Source organism: Pleurodeles waltl, chromosome 8 (assembly GCF_031143425.1).
Source record: "Pleurodeles waltl isolate 20211129_DDA chromosome 8, aPleWal1.hap1.20221129, whole genome shotgun sequence".
Taxonomy (NCBI): Eukaryota; Metazoa; Chordata; class Amphibia; order Caudata; family Salamandridae; genus Pleurodeles; species Pleurodeles waltl.
Window position 1 is genome coordinate 219,815,531 of NC_090447.1, and position 22,432 is coordinate 219,837,962.

The following is a 22,432-nucleotide window of genomic DNA, read 5'->3' on the forward strand; positions in this document are numbered from 1 at the left end:
TTGGCCTTGACCTGGTCAGACAGCCTGTACAGCTTGTTCTTGACAGGCAAGCTGTCACCAGTGTCAACATCATGGACACACCAATTGGTGAGTCCAGGGGTCAGGGAGAACAGACTAGCAAACTGTCCCAAGACTTGCTTACAGTCTTGTTGTTGCTGATCTGTCAATTTGGGAGAGAGTACCAATCCCTCCACTGACCCATCTTTTGCCTTTGAGGACAGGAGGTCTGGCAGAGGTTCACCCTCCTCCTCCTTCCCTTCATCAGTGACCATCAGCATGGTCATGTCTGCCCTGTCCTGGTGGGGTTTCATCCTGTTTACATGTAGGATCCTGTGAGGATTCCTGGGGGTGCCAAGGTCCACCAAGTAGGTGACCTCACCTTTTTTCTCTAGGATTGGATAGGGCCCAGTCCATTTGGCCTGTAGTGCCCTAGGAACCATGGGCTCCAAAACCCACACCAGCTGTCCTGGGTGATACTCAGGCATGGTAGCCTTTTGATCATGCCAGAGCTTCATGAGCTCCTGACTGGCCTCCAGGTTTCTGCTTGCCTTCTTCATATACTCAGCCATGCGAGACCGCAGGCCTAGTACATAATCCAGCACATTCTCCTTGGATTCCTTGAGAGGCTTTTCCCAAGACTCTCTCACCAAGCACAATGGGCCTCTTACAGGGTGCCCAAACAGTAACTCAAAGGGGCTGAATCCAACCCCCTTCTGTGGCACCTCCCTGTAGGCAAACAGCAGGCATGGGAGGAGGACATCCCATCTCCTCCTGAGTTTGTCAGACAAACCCATGATCATGCCCTTCAGGGTCTTATTGAATCTTTCCACCAGACCATTGGTCTGTGGATGGTAGGGTGTGCTGAACTTATAAGTAACACCACACTCCCCCCACATGGCTTTCAGATAGGCTGACATAAAGTTTGTGCCCCTATCTGAGACCACCTCCTCTGGGAATCCCACTCTGGTGAACACACCAAGTAGGGCCCTAGCCACTGTGGGAGCAGTGACTGTCCGGAGGGGTATTGCCTCAGGGTACCTGGTGGCATGGTCCACTACCACCACAATGTACCTGTTACCTGAAGCAGTTGGTGGGTCTAGGGGACCAACAATGTCAATCCCCACCCTCTCAAAGGGAGTCCCAACCACTGGCAGTGGAATCAAGGGAGCCTTTGGTTTGCCCCCTGTCTTGCCACTGGCTTGACAGGTGACACAGGAGCTGCAAAACCCCCTGACTTTTTCTGACATTTCTGGCCAATAAAAATGGTTGACCAGCCTGCTCCAGGTCTTGGTCTGTCCCAAATGACCAGCTAAGGGGATATCATGGCTTAAGGTAAGGAGGAATTCTCTATACTTTTGGGGGACCACTACTCTCCTAGTAGCCCCTTCTTTAAGGGTCCTAGCCTCAGTGTAGAGAACTCCATCCTCCCAGTAAACCTTGTGGGTACCACTGGTATCCCCTTGTTCTTGCCTGGCAGCAGTCTGCCTCAGGCCCTCAAGAGTGGGACACTCTCTTTGTCCCTGGCACAAATCTTCTCTGGTGGGCCCACCTGCCCCTTGCAGTTCTGCCAAGTCAGGCAGAGTTTGCAGGGAAGGTGTCCCTCCCTCAGAGTTCAGATCCTCCCCCTCAGGGTTGGATTCTTCCTGACCCTCTGTACTTGTTGGGGCTGGCAAGCCAGACCCAGTGCTCTTTCTCTTTTTCTTGGAGGCTTGGCCCATTGTTCCAGGGTCCAAGTGTCCAGCATTTCCCTGTTGTGCTGCCTGTGACCTGGTCACAGCACACACCCATTCAGGGAGGTCCAGCATCTGTGCATGGACCCTTCTCTCCACTTCTGACCATTCAGATGCTTCAAGATCATTTCCCAGCAGACACTCTACTGGGAGGGCAGGAGCTACAGCTACTTTTTTAGGGCCAGTCACACCTCCCCATTCCAGACTCACCATAGCCATGGGATGGAGTTTGGTTCTGCTATCTGCATAAGTCACCTGGTGGAAGACACCAGGTAAGACCTGCTCTGGAGAAACCAGCTTTTCTGTGACCATTGTCACACTGGCTCCTGTATCTCTCAGAGCTTCCACTTCAGTCCCATTGACTTTAGGCCTCTGCCTATACCTCTGCATGATGGGAGGTAAGGTGGCCATAGTTGCAATGTCCACCCCACCCACGGATACTAAGGTGACCTCAGTGTACCCTGATTCCACCCCTGGGCCAACTTCCACCCCCAACCCTACACTAGCAATCCCCTGGGATTGCCCACCAGTGGGGGGCTTCTTGGTGCAGATAGCATCTCCTCTCTTATGTCCTGGCTGATAACAGTCAAAACACTTGCCGGCCTTAGCAAGCTCCTGAAACTTTCCTGCTTTAGCAGGATCAAAATTCTTTCCCTGATACCCTTTCCCTTTAAAAGTGAATTGGCTCGGGGCTCCCCCTCCCTGAGAAGTTTTTGGGGACTCTTGTGAGGACTCTTTGGGCTTTTTGTCATCTTTCCCTTGGTTCTTCCCCTGAGAAGAACCATGTCCTCCCTTTTTCTGATCACCCCCTGGGGGTCTCTGGTTAACTCTAGTTCTTAACCAGTCATCTGCTGCCTCCCCCAGCTCTCTGGGGTTGGTCAACCTAGAGTCTACTAGATACTGGCGGAGCCTCTCTTGGACACAATTAGTTAGAAGGTGCTCCCTCATAATCAAATTGTACAGCCCCTCAAAGGTACTTACCCTGTTGCCATGTATCCAGCCCTCCAGTGCTTTTACTGAAATGTCCACAAAGTCCACCCGGGACTGGGTGCTTGTCTTTTGGGTGTCCCTAAACTTAAGCCTATACTGCTCTGGGGTTAGACCAAACTTTTTAGTCAAGCAACTCTTCATACTGGGGTATGAGTCTGCATCCTCCCCACTCATGGTTAGGAGCCTATCCCTCCCAGAGTTGGGAACTAACTCCCAAAGGAGTGAACCCCAGTACTGAGGCTTGACTTTCCTCATCTGGAGGGCCCTCTCAAAGGCCCCCAGCCACTTATCTATGTCATCCCCCTCCACATAGGCAGGAACCACCCCTTTGGGTAATCTGGGGGCAAAACCCCCACCCAGGGACACCTCAGTTTCTTTCTCGCTGCTTCCATCTTTTTTTTCTTTGCTTGCCCACTTTTTCTTTTCTAGGGCAAGCTTATCTGCCTCCAAAGCTATGTAGGCTAGCTGGGCTTCCAGCTCTCTCTCCCTGATGGATGGGTTCTCTTCTCCTGAAAGGACCCTCTTCCTACCACTAGCTTTGGGTCTGCGCCTAGTGACTGTATCCAGTGAGGACCGTTCCTCCTCTTCCTCACTTGGGGTCTGATGCCTTCCCTCCCCTGAGTGGTTAGAGTTAGCATCTTCCTCTTTTTCTTCCTCCTCTGGAGCTTCCTCTGTCTCTACCTCTTGGGCCTCAGCCCATGCTGTCAGGGATTTAATCAGGATTTGCTTCCTGAGATCAGGGGTTGCAGGCAACCCCCTCTCAATACACAACCCCCTAAGCTGGACTACTGTCAGTGTGGGTAGGCTAGCCAGATCAAGCTCCATGGTTCCCTAGTTTTGTGTCAACAAAAACTTTTTGCAAAAATTGGTAACAAGAATTTAGAAAAATTACAAAAATTCAATAATTGAAATTAATCCAAATTAATTAAAAAAAAAGAAAAAAAAAATTAAAAATTAAAAACAATTTTTGCACTAGGACAATTTAAAGGATTTTTAATTTGTTTTATCTAAAACTGTAACGTGATATTGAACACAAGTACAGGATCCCGTCGCTGCTTCCAATTATGTTGGAAAATGGGTTATTGGTAGGGCAGGTAGGTACCTACACCTAGCAACAAGCCACAAACCTCCACAAAAGTACAGTTAGGTCTCAGTAAATTAATCCCAGCTCTACCCTTGGTAGCTTGGCATCGAGCGTCAAGGCTTAACTTAGGAGACAAAGTGTAAAGCATTCAAATATCACAAAACAGTAATTAAATAAAACACAGGAAACAGTTTAAAAATCCAAAACCAATTTATAAAAATAGCTTATATTTTTATCTTTAAAATGACACAAAAACGATTAAAATCGGTTCAGGGGAACCGGAGATATGAATTTTTAAAGTATTATTATTTTCTAGCGCTTAGAAACAAAAAGCGCCAATCGGGTCATCTGGTTGCACCAGGACCGGGGCAAAGTCAAACTTTCAGGCCGACCGCGATGGAGCCCTGCTCGGCTACAAGTCGCGGGAGGCCTCGGTTAAAAAGTTACCTTCTGACTTAGTCTCTTTTTTTGATGTTTTTCTTCCCCGGGACGAACCTGCCAGTTGAATCCGACCTCCTGGAGCCCTTGTCCGGATACGCGAAGTCGGTTTCCTCGGTGGTGATTTTTACCTTCGGACTTAGTCGTTTTTTCGAGATGAAAATCCTTCGACCGGGGTAAACCTGGATCTTGATCCGACGTCCGTGGAGCCCTTCTCGGATACGATGGCTGGGAGGTCCCGGTCAACTTTTTACGTTCAGACTTAGTCTCTTTTTTGGATGTTTTTCTTTACCGGGACGAACCACGAAGTCAGGCCGGGTCGCGGTTGAGGCAAGCCGGCTAGAATTTCCGCGTCGGGTCGGTCACTTTATGGAGCTTTTTTTCAAAAATTCTCCAATCTTTTCCAAACTTCTGGGGCTTCACCCAGATGTTCTTTTAAGGTTCTTTTGGGGTCCACAGCTCACCCCAAGGGTCCAGAAGTTCTGTGATGGTCCTTGGGGGGTGCGGACTTCAACTCCCAGAATGCACCTGGCGCAAATTCCTTTTTGGCCACTGGACAGTGGTCAGCTGGTCGCTTTCTTCAGGAGTTGGTGCAGGGGACTCTGGTTTAGCAATTTTTCACCTGTAGCAAACAGGGAGTCCCTCCTTGAACCAGTGGAAGCCAGGCAAAGTCCTTCTTGTGGTGAAGCCCAAGTGTGCAGCTGGTGCAGTCTTTCTGAGTGCAGGGTCCAGGTGCAGGCCAGGGGTCCAGCAGGGCAGTCCTTCTTCTCCTTGTAGTTCCTTCTTCTTGAAATTTGGTGGGGATCTGAGGCGTGGGTGCAGGTCTGCCAGTTTTATCCTTGCTCCTGGGTGAAAAGCAGGGGGGCCCTGGTTCTCCAATCAGGGACAGGGTCGTCCCCCTGTGATGACCACTTCCTGGGAAGTGTGGCAAAAATCCATCCCAGAAGGCAACAGTCTCTAAAAATCCAAAATGGATGAATCTGATTTTTGGAGGAGAGATCTGGCTGAGCCCACCCACTGGTGTGGCTAAAAATCATAAACACACCCCTCTCCTGCCCTCTCCTAATCTAATCAAGGGGGCACCTAGCTGTCTGGGGTTGCAGGATGTGGGGGTGTTGCTGGGTGCTCCAGATGTCCTTCTCTGCCTTTGAAGACCAGTTTGGCAGCCCTCCCCCTTCCTGCCTCACCATCTGCTGAGGGGAGATTCTCTCCCCCAAGCACATTCCTTTGTGTGAAGCCAGGCCACTTCACACCTCATTAAAGTAGCCTGGCAGAAGCTGCTGCAGGCTGGCCAATCAGAGCACAGCAGCAAAAACAATGCAGAGCTGAAATTGGCAACTTTTTAGGTAAAGTCTAAACTTTTTACCTGGACAAGTTATATTAAATCCAACAACTGGAAGTTGTGGGATTTATTACAACAATCAATTTGATACCAAATTCTTGGTATGTAACATTTAAGGAGACTTTAAAATTTAAAATAAAGTCTGCCCATTCTAGCCTATGAAGGCCATTTACTTCAATGAGGGAAAAACGAAGTTGGCTGTTTTTACCTCACCAGGGCTTATAAATCTATTTTTATAAAGTCCCTGCTTATAGTTACATGGCACCCAGCCCTAGGGGCACATAGGGCACACCTTAGGGGTGACTTATGTGTAAAAATAAGGTAGTTTAAGACTTTGGAAGTACCTTTAATTCCAAAGTCGAATTTGCATATAACTTTAATTTAAAAGCAGCCAGCAAGGCAGGCTTGCTTTTAAAATGACACTGGGCACCTCAGCAATGCACCTAGGTGTGCACCACCTATGCTGTGGTCCCTAAACCTACATGCCCTACCATATACTAGGGACTTATAGGTAGGTTAACTTAGCCAATTATAATTAGCCTAATTTGCATATCCATTTTACACAGAGCACTGGCCCTGGGACTGGTAAGCAGTACCCAGGGCACAGCCAAGAGTCAGTAACCACCAGTACCTATCCAGAAAGAGTGGGGGTGATCAGGCAAAAAAAAAAAGGACTTTCCTACACTTATAATAAAATGTAATCTGCCAGTTGTGGATATGCTAATGTGGCAATTTTTTAGGGGCGTGAGCACATGAACTGATTACAAGTGGTAAAAAACACAAAGGGTAAAGCTTAGTTATAGTTATGAAAACGTATTTTCCCTGTAAAAACCAAGTTCAAACTACCCAAACTTTCAAAATTCTGAAGCTACAGTTACAACTTTCATTTATAATGTACCCACCATCTTCAAATTATTAAAGGTAGCAGACCTCATTTCACTTCTTTTTACACACACTCTTCATGACAGCATAATTTAACTTTCGCCCATGCCTAGTCTTCACTACTTAGTCTTATACTTGTCTGGCTTGAACTTCATCTAATCCAATTTTGTAATTTGTGCCTGACCACAGCACCACCCTGTGACACAATAGGATGGGGAGATTTTTTTGTGAGGAGCTTGCCAACATTATTCAATAAAACTCCTGTTGCTGATGCAGTCTTACTTTACATACGAATTGAACTTAATGGAGACTGATAGACATATTGTTAATGATATTTATATTATTATGTTTACCATGAACTGCTAGACCCATATTTCAGAGTGTTGAAGGCTGGTTAAGTTGTTAGAAATGCATGTTGTAGACCGCTGCACATGGATGAAAAAATGTCATTTCTATTATGAGCGATATTATGAACCTGTCAGATATAACATCAGTTCTGATTTTTCAGGAGCTGACAGCTATAACCTTGATGGATTTGCATCGAGAGCTGAATGGCAGCACCATTTTTAGCGTTTTGCTTCAGATGATTGTTAACCTATCAATCAGATTGTGGCATACGCTTCATAAGGAGCTGTAATGGCATTCATAGAGTTGAATCTTTTATATGGCCAGTGTTGTGTGTGGTTTGTTTGTTACCGGATGAGTTGTCCCCATTCGCTCTGAGAAGCAAAACACATTTGTTTAAAAGTTCCAGGTTTCACAATTTGGGACAAAAGTTTGTTGTAAAACATAGACACAATTCAAAACGCATGCCTCTAGTTATGCATGGTTTATGAAAGTTGGCAGTTATAATTAGGTGATATATTTAATGAAAAAAGCACATGTCAACTAAACAGTTTTATAATACAATTCACTCCTGCTTCCTATCAAACCTTAGAGTGAGCTAATATAGATAGCCTTAGTACATGGTATTTTTAATGGGGTATGGACATAAGTCAGTGACGTCTTCATCTGGGTAAAGATACAACACCTAATAGTCTGTAGAAAACATAATTTTCTTAATTCTTGGCCATACTGGATGAATTTTCTAAAAGCAACACACACAAAATTCACCTTAACAAACACTGTATGCGAATAACTCATCCATTCCTTCTCCCAGCGCCCACACACAAATGTATGAGAGGAGACAATTAATTTGATAAAACAAGTATCCATTCCTTCTCCCAGCGCCCACACACAAATGTATGGGAGGAGACAATTAATTTGATAAAACAAGCATCTGTGAAAGGGATTTACGAGTGGGAAAGCTGGCTGATTTCGAGCTCCCTAAGAGACTATGGGGATCATTCCGACCTCGGCGGTAAAAGTCGCTTACCGCCGGCCAGAAGGCCGCCATAACACCGCCGCGGCCACGGTAAACCGCCACGGTCATTCTGACCCGCAACTGGCAAACCGACAAAAACCCGTCATCCTCAAAAATCCGCCACACCAAAGGTCAGCGAAAAATGGCGCTGACCAAACCTCCACCGTCACGCCAACAGAAATACGCCCATACCATTCCGACCCACAAATCCACGCGGCGGTCTTTCAAACGCGGTATTCCATTGGCGGTACACACCGCTGCGGTCAAAATACACACACCCATAGAAAACTCAGCCACATTTGTCAGTTCGAAATACACACCTGATACACATACTAACACCACTCCCACACACCCAACACAATATAAAACACACACCCACATCACCCACAAGCCCCTACGACCCAAAATCACTGACGAAGGCTAGAGAGAGAGCACAGAATAGAGAATCCCACAACACAGAGGCACACAACACCATCACCCACACAGAATCCACGCACCAAACACCACACACCACCACACGCACCACACTCATCACCACAAACGCCACCCCACACCTCAACCACACCACCCCATGGCACCCCAAAGACACCCCAGGTTCAGTGACGCCGAACACAGGGTCATGGTGGAGGAAATAGTCCGTGTAGAGCCCCAGCTCTTCGGGGCACAGGTGCAGCACACCACCATTGCCAGGAAGATGGAGCTCTGGCAAAAGATAGTGGACAGGGTTAACGCGGTGGGACAGCATCCACGCAATCGGGAGGACATCAGGAAGAGATGGAATGACCTACGGGGGAAGGTGCGTTCCATGGTATCAAGGCACAACATTGCGGTGCAGAAGACTGGCAGTGGACCCCCACCTACTCCCCCAGAATTTACCGTGTGGGAGGAGGAAGTCTTGCACATCCTGCATCCTGAGGGCCTCGCAGGAGTAGGCGGAGGAATGGACTCTGGTAAGACAAATCTACACTACTGCTTCCCACCCCACCTGCATGCCAAATAATACCCCCACCCTCACCCCCTCCCCCATCACACCAACCCCTAGAAAAAGGCTCACCATCACAACCCACCCATCCCAACACCAAGCCCTGCATGCGATCCCAAAGCATGGACACCCATCACCAAAGCATGCCCACTGCACACACACATCACCCCCACAAGCCACCCTCACAAAAGCCCCCACAAGGAAATGCCTGCACATGGATACACGGACACCCACCCATCACACGAAATGCCACACACAGAAGCTATAACCATATCTTTATACCCCTGCAGGACCCGAACACCACCACACCTCAACGGAGGGTCCAGAGATGTCCATCCCACCCCCAGAAGAGGCCCCCAGCGATGACAGCAGCTCTGTCTCCCTGGAGCCAGACAACCAGCCCGGCCCATCGGGGACCTCTGGACAGTCGGTTCCCCACAGACAGCCACAGGCTACACCAGACCCAACCCCCTCTGGGAACACCAGCACAGCTCCCACCCAGCGGGCCCATGCCTCTGTCTCCAGGGCATGTAAATCAGCGGTGTGTCCACCACTACAGGGCACCCAGGTTGACCCACCAACCCAACAACAACAGGGACCTGGGGGCAGTGGTAGTGGGCACACCGTCCAGGGGACAGAGGCCCAGGAACACAGGGGAACTGGGAGGGCTGCTGTGCGACAGGGGGGGACAGGCCCGGGGAACCGACTCTCCAAGAGGCCCTCTCCTCCATCATGGGAGCATACCACTGCTCCCAGGAGACGATGGCGACGGTACTGGCCCGGTTCCAGGAGATCCAGGAACTGCAGGAGGAACGGTACATGGGGTTCAGGGAGGAACTGAGGAACATCGGTTCCGCAATGGGGACCATCGTCCTGGCCCTTACCCAGATCGTCACCACATTGCGGAACCATGTGGCACCCCAAAGGGCCCCTGTCACTAGCCCAGGCCAGGAACAGCCTACCACCTCCGCCGGCGCTAGTGGACAGGAGGCCCACACAACAACGACAGGCCACCAGAACCCCACCTCCTGCAGAAGAAGAACCACCCCGCAAGCAGAACCTGAGATCTCACAAGAAGACAGAGTAGGATTGCAAGACCCCCGCCAGCCTAAGATACCCCCTGATGTCATCCCACTGTCCCACATTGTCACCCTGTCCAACCTTGAACTGCCCCTGCTCCATCCTTCCACAGGCATATGGACAATGCACCTGTGCGACTGAGAACTGGACTCTGCCATGGACATTACTCCACCCCCACCCATCCCCGCTTCCCAATCATTTACCTATATGTAGCACTTAAAATAAATCACTTATTCCACTTAAATAAACAGGAGTCTGCTTGTATTCTTAACAAATGTATTACACATAACGGTTCAATAATGTCCAGTTACTTTGTGATGACAACATACCAATTTCAATAAGCAATGGGCAAACAAAGCTGAAGTCAGGCAGTGGGTCATACAGCTCTGAAAAGGGAAGGGGAAGTCACAAATCAGTTAACAGGAACTGGGGGGAAACACATGAGGCCTCAAGTAAATGTAAATTGGGGTGGCTGTTTCTTACCTTTGTGCTACTGAAAGTATTGTTGTATGACTGTATCCCTGTTGTCCGTGTCGTCCCCGTCGTCTTCCTCCTCTTCACTCACCACAGGCTCCACAGCTGCAACAACACCACCATATGGACCATCCTCCTGCAGAAAAGGCACCTGGCGTCGCAATGCAAGATTGTGAAGCATACAGCAGGCCAACATGATCTGGCACACCTTCTTTGGTGAGTACATGAGGGATCCCCCTGTCATATGCAGGCACCTAAACCTGGCCTTCAGGACCCTGAAGGTCCTTTCTATGATCCTCCTAGTTCGCCCATGGGCCTCATTATACCGTTCCTCTGCCCTGGTCCGGGGATTCCTCACTGGGGTCAGTAGCCACGACAGGTTGGGGTAACCAGAGTCACCAATTAGCCACACACGGTGTCTCTGTAGCTGTTCCATCACATAAGGGATGCTGCTATTTCGCATGACATACGCGTCATGCACTGACCCAGGGAACTTGGCATTTACATGGGAGATGTACTGGTCAGCCAAACAGACCACCTGGACATTCATCGAATGATAACTTTTTCTGTTTCGGTACACCTGCTCACTTTCTTTGGGGGGAACCAAAGCCACATGGGTCCCATCAATGGCACCAATGATGTTGGGGATATGTCCAAGGGCATAGAAATCACCCTTCACTGTAGCCAATTCGCCCAACTCAGGGAAAATAATGTAGCTCCGCATGTATTTCATCAGGGCAGACAACACTTTGGACAAAACCTTAGAAAACATAGGCTGAGACATCCCAGATGATATGGCCACTGTTGTCTGGAAAGACCCACTTGCCAAAAAATGGAGTACTGACAGAACCTGCACCAGAGGGGGAATCCCTGTGGGTTGGCGGATGGGGGACATCAGGTCTGGCTCCAGCTGGGCACATAGTTCATGTATAGTTGCTCTGTCAAGCCGGTATGTAAGTATGATATGTCGTTCTTCCATTGTCGACAGGTCCACCAGCGGTCGGTACACAGGAGGATTCATCCTTCTCCTCGCAAGTCCCAGCGGACGGTGCCTAGGAAGGACAACATGGAGCACAGAGTCAAGCAACCCACAGGTTAGTTCACACAGCTTGCACAGTACACGAATCGCTATGCATGGAACGGCTTGTATGTATGAGTGGCAATGCAAGGCCTAGGCCTGCGTGACGCAGTAGAAATCATGCCATGTGGGCCCTTGAAATGGCGGCTGCCTGACCTGTGAAGTGTGACAGTGGGATGTGAGGTCACTGCGCTGGCGTGGCACACCGTGGCGGTAGGCGGTCGAAGACCGCGGCGCAAAGCAGCATTGGTTAACATTGAACCCTAAGGGTCTCAGGAGCCAATGACGATGTGCGCCGGCGGTCGCGGTACGCACCGCCGCGGTACGCACCGCCGCGGGCGTGGCCGCCATTTTCTATCTGATTAATCACTCGAGACCTGATCATCCACAGGAGAGGACCTATACTGCAAGTGCTGCTGTGACCTCGGTCTGTGAGATACAATGGCTGCTGCGACTGGGGAAAGGGCCCCTGCCTTCACTGCCGAAGAATTGGAGAAACTTGTTGATGGGGTCCTCCCCTAGTATGCGCTACCCTACGGTCCTCCAGACCAACAGGTTAGTACACAGGGTGCACGTTAAATGGGCTATGCCTGTGTTGAGTGGGGTGTATGTAAGATGGTGGGGAGGGGAGCGAATGAGGAGTGCAACGCACGAAAGATGAGAGCATGTGCCACATGGCAAGGTTGGGGAGGGGGGCCACTCACATTGACCAGGCAGAAAACTGATGCGATTTCCTTTACCACCCTGTACATGTCACATAGGTCAGCGCCCATCAGAAGATCGAAATTTGGCGTGCCATCGCCAAGGACGTCCGGGCCGTGGGGGTCCACAACAGACGGGGCACCCACTGCCGAAAGAGGGGGGAGGACATCCGCCGCGGGACCAGAAAGACCGCCGAGTCTCTGCTGGGGATGGCCTCCCAACGTAGGAGGGGTGCCAGCCGGCAATTGACCCCCCTGATGTCCCGGATCCTGGCGGTGGCCTACCCCGATTTGGATGGGCGCTTGAGGACATCACAGCAGACACAAGGGGGTGAGTATCAGCACATTCTGCTATCTTTGCGCGCAGTGAAGGTGTCTGGGTGGGGGAGGAGGGCTGTGGCTATCTCCAGGCCAGGGCGCATTCTGTAGGCTAGGCCCCTCCATTAGACACGGCCCTGTGCCCCCGCCCCCGCCTCTGTAGGGTGCCAAGTACAGCTAGCCATGGTCCGGCCCCACCCATGTGTGCATTTGTCGTCCATAGACACGTAGGCCTAGTCACAATAACTGAGTAGTGTACCCCCATTGCGCGGCCTAGTTCAGGGGGCTTCTGTGTCTGTCCTCTCCGCCAACGGTGTTGCCAATGCATGCACTCAACCTGTCTTCATTTCTCCCCCCCCCCCATTTTCTTTGTCTTCCTGTTCATGTGTGCATTAGCATCATCAGGCGGAGGAGAAGTGGCATCAGCGCACGAGGGAGCTGCATCTCACATGGCCCCAGAGCGGTAAAGCCGCGGTCAGAAAAGGGGAACCGGCGGTTTCCCGCTGGTTTTCCCCTGGCCCAGGGAATCCTCCATGGCGGCGCTGCTTGCAGCGCCGCCATGGGGATTCCGACCCCCTTCCCGCCACCCTGTTTCTGGCGGTTTTCACCGCCAGAACCAGGATGGCGGGAACGGGTGTCGTGGGGCCCCCTAACAGGGCCCCACAAAGATTTTCACTGTCTGCTTAGCAGACAGTGAAAATCGTGACGGGTGCCACTGCACCCGTCGCACCCCTGCAACTCCGCCCGATCCAATCGGAGCCGGCTTCCTCGTTGCAGGGGCTTTCCCGCTGGGCCGGCGGGCGTCCTCTTGGCGGTCGCCCGCCGGCCCAGCGGGAAAGTTGGAATGGCCGTCGCGGTCTTTTGACCGCGGGGCGGTCATTCGGCGGTGACCGGATGGCGGGCGGCGACCGCCACCCGCCGCGGTCAGAATGACCGCCATAGTATTGTGTTTTATATGTCCTGACAGTGAAATATTGCTGAATTCGTTTTTCACTGTTGCAAGGCCACTCCCTCTCATAGGTTAACATGGGGGCTACCTTTAAATCTGATTAAAGTGTAGATTCCCTGTGGGAGCGGATGGGAATGTGGAGTTTGGGATCTCTGAGCTCACAATTTAAAAATACATCTTTTAGTAAAGTTGATTTTAAGACTGTGTGTTTGAAAATGCCACTTTTAGAAAGTGAGCATTTTCTTGCTTATACCATTTCTGTGACTCTGCCTGTTTGTGGATTCCCTGTCTGGGTCAGTTTGACAGTTGGGCTGGTTGCACCTCACACTAGACAGTGACACAAAGGGAGCTGGGGTGTAGCCTGCATATCCTGATGAGCCATCTGTGCTAGTAGGGAGGGGAGGAGTGGTCACTCACACCTGAAAGGGCTGTGCCTGACCTCACACAATGCAGTCTCCAACCCCCTGGTGAGTGTCTGGGGCTTGGCCTAGACAGGCAGGATTTCACATTCAAAAGAGACTTTACTTTGAAGTAGACCTACTTCAAAGGAGAAATTGGGTATAAGAAGGGCACCATAAACCACAGATTTTCTAAACCCTTCTGGAAACAAGAGGAACCTCTGCATGGAGAAGAGCTGAAGAGCTGAGGACGAAGAGCTGCCTGTGACTGTGCTTTGTGGAGCCATCCTGCAGTTGCTGCTTCTGCCAGAGTAAGAGGGCAAAGACTGGACTTTGTGTGCCTTCCATCTTGAGAATAACTCTCCAAGGGCTTGATTTAGAGCTTTCCTCCTGTTGTTTGAAGTCTCAGGGACAGCAATGACTTCTCTCTGCCAGCACCAGTAGTCTCTGGGGAGACTCTTACTCTGCCCTGTGGTGCCCATCCAGTTCCTGGGACCCTGAAAGGAGAAGCTGGCAACCTAAAGAAAAGGAAATCCACGCACAGAGCACCGTGCGGGGAAAAAGATCAATGTGACTCCCATCTGCGGCTGAAGAAACGGCATGCCCCTGGCTCCGCAGCTGAAAATCGACGCTCACCAGAATCGCGACCAAAGAATCGACGCACGGAGCAGGAGAAACGATGCGCAGGATCATCATGCGGCTGGGTTTCCGACTCAAGTACCGCTGGGCATGTAAAAACAATGCAAGGCCTGCCCGGACCCGAGAGCGCTGACCGGATTGACGCATGGAGAGAAGAAATGGCGCACCCTGACCCCACAAAAGGAGAAATGATGCACAGTCCCGCTCGTGAGTGGAATCAACGCATCGCAAGCCCTTTTTGACACGCACTCGCATATGCGGGGTTATTTTTGACGCACCCAAGGTACATTTTCACGCTAACAGTGTTAGTGTGGGTTTAAAACTCTTTTTACATTTTTATTAATAACTTGACTTGTGTACGGTGGATTTTGTCGTTTGGTCTTGTTTTGTTTAGATAAATATTTCCTATTTTTCTAAACTGGTGTTGTGTAATTTTGTAGTGTTTTCATTAATTTACTGTGTGTGTTGGTACAAATACTTTACACCTAGCACTCTCAATTTAAGCCTACTTCTCTGCCAAGCTACCAAGGGGGTAAGCAGGGGTTAGCTGAGGGTGAATCTCTTTTACCCTGACTAGAGTGAGGGTCCTTGCTTGAACAGGGGGTAACCTGACTGTTAAACCAAATGCCCCATTTCTAACAGTTGGCATTCCAAGTGGATGTTCACCTTGTTTCCTTTACCATATGTCAAATACTTGAGATGTAATAAAATAAATTCTGTCCTATTGTTGTAAATCAAGCCCAATTTCCTCAGAGGGCCGTAACTTTCCTTTGGAGCATGAGTGGTGTTTTTATGGGTGCGTTCAGCTAGGCAGAGTTCCACCTTCAATGACAATCTGTCTTGGGTTTTTTAGTGATTAAGAGTGGACACAAGATAAATATATTTACCACTATTTACCCCCTTAAAGGCATCCCAGATGGTTGACATGTTAGAATCATGGGGTTTATTATCCTGAAAGAAATCTCGAATAGATTTACGTAGCTTATCTTGAAGCAGCCAATCTCTAGTAAGCGATCCTCAGAAGAATCAATGGTGTAGTTTAGGGGTGGGAACTCCCCATTCGGATGTGAGGCTGACTGCGGCGTGGTCTAAATCACAATCAGTTGAAATTCAGCAGGTAAAATATGTTTTTTCTAGTGATAGGCTAATAAATTTATGATCCAATAGTTAATATGTGGGGTGGGAGAGGGGAAAAAAAGGTGTAATCCCGAGCAGTTGGGTGGAGTGCGCTCCAAGCATCAAGCGGCAAGTTTGGAGTGTATATCGTTGCTATGGTACACATCCTCGTGGCAGTCCCTTGACCAAAAGATCCTACCCTCCTTGTCTGTTTTGTGATTTCAAGGTTGTAACTAGACAGAAGAGTGGAAAAGGTGGGCCACCTCATCACGTTTGGCAGGTGCCGAGGAGCGGTATATCAAGCCCTATGTTTGAACCTACTCTCCTCATTCATTTTGAGATGAATCACCTGTAATGGCACTATTCCATGGCATTGATTTAATAGCTATTGTCAAAGATTATGGCCCAGATTACGTTAAAGTGGTGCAGTGGGTGCTGCACCAAAAAGAGCAGCGCCACACTGTGGCACTTTAGAAACTCAGAGGTGCACTGTATTTAGAGGAATACGGCACACCCCTGCGTTTCCCCCTGCGTTGCCGCTGAATTAAGCTGCCTAGCACCAACACAGACATCCTTACACCATAGTGCCAGGGTGTCTGCGTTGAGGAGATAGGTTGTTTATGTAGAGGAAGGTGTCCCTTCCTGCACATAAACAACCTATAATGGTGATTTGGCACTTTTATGTGTGCTGCAAAGTGCAGCACACATAGAAGTACCAAAGCGTGATTTTGAATGATTGTTTATGTGCATGAAGGTGTCCCTTCCTACACGTAAGCAATCGTCCATGGCATTTTGCTTCTTCTATGTGTACTGCAGAATGCAGCACACATAGAAAAAGCAAAACATGAGGAGGAATATAAACCTCCTTGTTTTGCCATACTAATGCCACCCCTGGGGTGGCATTAGTTTTTGGCGCTGCCTCAGGTTTATAACAACTCGTAAATCTGAGGCAGCATCAAAAGCAATGGGTGTTTTGGTGGAATGCTCACCGCAACACCAATTGCACACCTGTCTGATGCAGAGAACCGCATCAGAGGGGACCATATTTACAAGGAGGCGTAACGCCACACAAAAGTGGCATTACATCTCTTGTAAATATGGAGCAGTGCTTAATGCTACCGGAGAGGCATTAAAAGTGATGCTCCGGTGGTGCTGGGGCTCTTAAATATGTCCCTATGTCTCCTAGTGGGTAGCCCCTTAACATTCCATGCTAGTGTAGTTATAACAAAGGTACAGGTAATATGTCAAGTGCTATTTGAAGTATGGCTCTACGGGTTGCATCATAACTTGTGGTAAGTTCCCCAATAGTCTTGTTCCTCATCACACCAACATCCCCCAAAGCACTGAGACCCCACACATGAAATAAAGATAGATAAAACAAGAATAACAACAACAAGGGGAAACCTGTTCCCCCAACTCTGTGAAAACATTTTGGCAAAATGCACTAAATTGGGCAAACATGTTCACAAACCACATAATACATTCGCGTTTGTGATAATAATTATAAACAAGGTAATGTAAGGTTGCATCAAAATGTCGAATGTCTCTTCGAGACATTTAGGTACAGTACAATGTATGCCAGCCACATTGTCAAAACAAAATCAGAAATTTCAGTTCCCCAGGTGGGGCCTACCGTACTGACAATCAGTCTGCAGTGTAGACCGGTGCAAGACAAAATAGTGGAGCGAAAAGCCCTACAGGAATGGTTGCAACATAGGTAAATCAAATAAAGTCACTCCATTGTTCCTCGTTTCCCCAGTCTTTGGGGGCAAGAGCCAATAAAACTATTAAAGTTGCTTACCCGGCTTGACTTTCCTACTGCTTGTTCCGTCATGATTAATCAAAATAACCTTAAAACACAATATCAACAATAATTATGAAGCTCTGTTTAATATTAACTCAACCTGAAAAACAAATAATCTCACAAAAAATTCTAATAAAATCCTAATTTCATACCAATCCTATGCCGAATACTTTAAAAACCCCTGAAACTGCCTCCTCAAAAAATATATATACTGGTAAAACATTGCCTAGAAACACTTGTAATACATAAATTTCCTGTAGAAACATGACCAAAAGTTAATACGATAGTAAACTGTAGTAAAATAGAAATCTCCTGAACTCCCTAAAATTGTCGCTCTATATACCATTGTTATTGTTTAAAAATACACTCAACTTTTTTTTTTTAACGTCACAGGCTTGGAATACAGTCACTCCATTGTTCCTCATTTCCCCAGGCTTCTGCTAGGAAAGCATGTGTCTATTAACTTTTTTTCACAATGTTTTTGTTTTCAATGTCTTTGTTTTCAAGATCAGAGTGAGCAAGATATTTCCTTTCAGGAAAAATGTGGAAACCTCTTCTTCACAAAAACGCTAATCCTAAATTAAGACTTGTAATCGTGCAAGATTTAGCATAAAAACTTGAAGAGCATAAATGGTCACATGCCTCATAACATGCTAACCTCAATTAGAGTCTAAATGAAAGCAGCCTTTTTATTAAAGATTGCACAGAACCAGGCATGCTGTTGATTTCTGAGTCACATGCAGACGATTTAGCATGATTTTAGAAAGGCCTAAGTAGAGACTGCTGGTGTATTCAAAACTAGCTGTGATCACACCACGAACTACTGATTTATGCGGAGCAGAACAATGTCCTGGAACGTTTTTAGGGCTTTCATTATTGGAAACTATGAATCAGTTACTTCCAGCCTGTGGGGAAGAAAAGAAAGCTTGTTATCAAATTTACAACCTAGATTTCTAGCAAGAAATACTAGAACAGGTGGAGCCTCAACTCTTCGGCTACCAGTGGAATTAGTACAGCCCTTCCTATTGCCAAAAAAGAGGCTCTCCATTTCATCAGAATTTCATTTAAGGGTATTGGTTTACATCCACTCTACAACTTCAGATAAACATGATTTGAGGGAAGCCTCTTAGCAGTTTGAGGAATTGTCCAGTGAAAAAGCAACTGAGTATCGTCAGCATATAAAATCACCTTGATTCCATAGGACTGCGAGAGGTGATATGTACACGTTAAACAAAGTAGAGTTCAATAAAGACCCATGAAGAATGCCCTAGATCAGACGTCTATTGCCTAGGGAGAAATTAGATATAGTGAATGACTATTGTCTATCCAAGAGTAAAGACTGACACTATCTTCGTCCTGCACCACAAATGCCCAGTTTAGCTAAATTCTGTACATGATGGAACACCGTATCAAAAGCAGCTGACAAATCCAGGAGAACGAGAGCTACTTTCTCCCCTTTATTTAAAGTGATTCTAATGTGTTCAGATATTTCTAGCAGGGTTGATTCAGTACTGTGAAGTGGCCTAAAACCTGTTATTCTAGCTATATGTCAGCAGACTAATGCTAATTAGTCCAGTGGATCGTGAAACTGACAGATTCTATCTTTTTACAAGTTAACAATGTATTTATAAACTGACCTCACCATTGAATTGGCCTTTTAAAAACATTAAAATAGGTTTGAATTATCCCAGTAGCTTGCCCAAACTATTGTTAGCAGAGTTATAATTTTATTCTGAGCTCTAGGTTTTATCATAGGACAGCTCCTCCACTTCATAGTGAAAATAGCGTTTGGAGGCTAGTCACTGTAGGTACATACCAACATAAAATTCTTGCATGTATCAATTTTTAATATTTGCTATGTGGTACATTTTGAAATACGTAAGGTAGATGTCCTACTTAGGGGTGTCATATTTAAAAGTTGCATTTATGGGTCTTCCCTCTAAAAAAGGGTATTTTGGCAGGTTTGCTTGCCAGTTTGAAATCTTCAGGAGTCAGGCTACACATATAGGCCTGAAGCTATGTTTTTGTTATCAGCCTAGTGGATGGCATAATAGGTGCTGCAGGTCATAGGAGACATTTAACTTTCCATGCGTTGTGTGTACACTAGCACATCCAAGAGCTCGATTACAGTAAGATGCTGTTGCTTGCAACATTTAGACTTATTTGGGTATATTCATTGCATCCTTGAATATCAAGTTTGCAATTACCAATGCTTTTACAGTCTCATTTATTACAACTAATGCTTGTTGATTATGCACATTGTATTCAACCTGCTCCAACTGTAACTGCAAAAACATATGCTCTTCACAATGTGATCTGTAAGGAACATGTACCACAATCAGGAGGATAATTACTCATTTCCTTAATAAGCAACCACATGCCTTTCCGTCTGCTCCAATTGTAACTGCCAAAACATGTGCTCTTCACAATGTGATGTGTATTGAACATGTGCCACAATCAGGAGGATCATTGCTCATTTCCTTAACATGCAATTAAATGTCAAAAGTCACAAGTTCACATTTTATTATTTAGGGATGCTTGTGAGTCAGAGGACTGGCTTGGTTTCATACCTATTGCTCTGCTCACCAGCTTCCAGTCGAGTTCCAGCATTTCCGTCCTCTGGACAGCCTCCAGTCAAGGTCTGGTGATCCTCACCCTCCAGTCAGCTTCCTGCGGAGTCCCGGCTCTCCTCTTCTGTCTTCTTCTGATGATCCTATATTTCCAGTAAAAGAGAGTAAATAAGAAAGGTGAAAAACCCAGTTTGGGTTCTTTTGAAATTTTCAAGCAAGTAACTTAATTTCAAGGTAAAGAAAGATTATTTGCTTAAATGAAACAAAACAGAGCTCTGCCTTTTAAATAATTTATTACAATAAGAACTAGCGTGAGTTATCGTTTGGGTGGGAATCCAAGATACCTTTAAACAGACATTAAGGAAAGACATATCTCCTGTAACAAGCGCTCCCCTGAGCATTAGGAGATTTGAAAAAGAACAAGTTAATCAAAACTATTATTAGCAAGAAATTATGCCAGAACACAATGAAGCCCTTTAGTAAAGATGATTGTTTTTGAGTTTGGACATTGCTTCAGAGACTTTGAAAGAATTGTAAAAAGAGGAAGAGACTTGTTCAGCCTTATAGAAACGTATGAATATTATGTCAACAATAACTGACATTATGCAATGGTAAATAGTTTATGCAAATTCAATGTATTAACCTCTTAGCTGCTGGGTCTTTTACCCCTCCAGTGCTGAGCCCTTTTTTGGCTATTTGGAGTAGTTCACGCTTAGGCCTTCATATCTTTTTGTCCACATAAATTATCCATGCCAAATTTGCATCCTTTTTTTCCAACATCCTAGGGATTCTAATGGTACCCAGAGTTTGTGGTTTCCTCTGGAGGAGACCAAGAAATTAGCCAAAATACAGTGAAAATTTAGTTTTTTCCCAAAAAATGGGAAAAAAGGGCTGCTGAAGAAGGATTGTGTTTTTTTCCCTGAAAATGCCATCAACAAAGGGTTTCTGGTGCTGAAATCACCATCTTCCCACATTTCAGGAACAGGCAGACTTGAATCAGAAAACCACATTTTTCAACACAAATTTGGCATTTTACTGGGACATACCCCATTTTTACTATTTTTGGTGCTTTCAGCCTCCTTCCAGTTAGTGACAGGAATGGGTGTGAAACCAATGCTGGATCCCGGAAAGCTAAACACTTCTGAAACCTAGACAAAATTCTGAATTTATCAAGGGGTCATTTGTGTAGATCCTACAAGGTTTTCCTACAGAAAATAGCTGAAATATTGAAATTGAGCTGAAAACAACAGCCCTTTTTCTTTATGTTTTACTCTGTAACTTTTTCCTGCAATGTCAGATTGTTTAAAGCAATATACCGTTATGTCTGCTGGACTCTTCTGGTTGCAGGGATATAAAGGGCTTGTAGGTTGCTCAAGAACCCTAGGTACACAGAGCCAATAAATGAGCTGCACCCTGCAGTTGGTTTTCATTCTATACTGGGTATACAGCAATTCATTTGCTGAAATATGAAGAGTGAAAAATAGGTATCAAGAAAACCTTTGCATTTCCAAAATGGGCTCAAAATAAGGTTTTGAGGAGCAGTGGTTATTTGCCCATCTCTGAATTCCGGGGTGCCCATACTAGCATGTGGATTGCAGGGCATTTCTCAAATAGATGTCTTTTTTACACACTCTCTTATATTTGGAAGGAAAAAATGTAGATAAAGATAAGGGGCAATAACACTTGTTTTGCTATTCTATGTTCCCCCATGTCTCCTGATAAAAATGATACCTCACTTGTGTGGGTAGGCCTAGCGCCCGCGACAGGAAATGCCCCAAAACACAACATGGACACATCCCATTATTTTGACAGAAAACAGAGCTGTTTTTTGCAAAGTGCCTAGCTGTGGATTTTGGCCTCTAGCTCAGACGGCACCTAGGGAAACCTACCAAACCTGTGCATTTTTTAAAACTAGAGACCTACGTGAATCCAAGATGGGGTGACTTGTGGGCTCTGACCAGGTTCTGTTACCCAGAATCCTTTGCAAACCTCAAAATGTGGCTAAAATAATACATTTTCCTCATATTTCGGTGACAGAAAGTTCTAGAATCTGAGAGGAGCCACAAATGTCCTTCCACGCAGCATTCCCCCAAGTCTCCCGATAAAAATGATACCTCACTTGTGTGGGTAGGCCTAGCGCCCGCGAAAGGAAATGTCCCAAAACACAACGTGGACACATCACATTTTTTCATAGAAAACAGTGCCTACCTGTGGATTTTGGCCTCTAGCTCAGCCGGCACCTGGGGAAACCTAGCAAACCAGTGCATTTTTGAAAACTAGAAACCCAGGGGAATCCAAGATGGGGTGACTTGTGGGGCTCTGACCAGGTTCTGTTACCCAGAATACTTTGCAAATATCAAAATTTGGCCAACAAAACACTTTTTCCTCTCATTTCGGTGACAGAAAGTTCTGGAATCTGAGAGGAGCCACAAATTTCCTTCCACCCAGGATTCCCCCAAGTCTCCCGATAAAAATGGTACCTCACTTGTGTGGG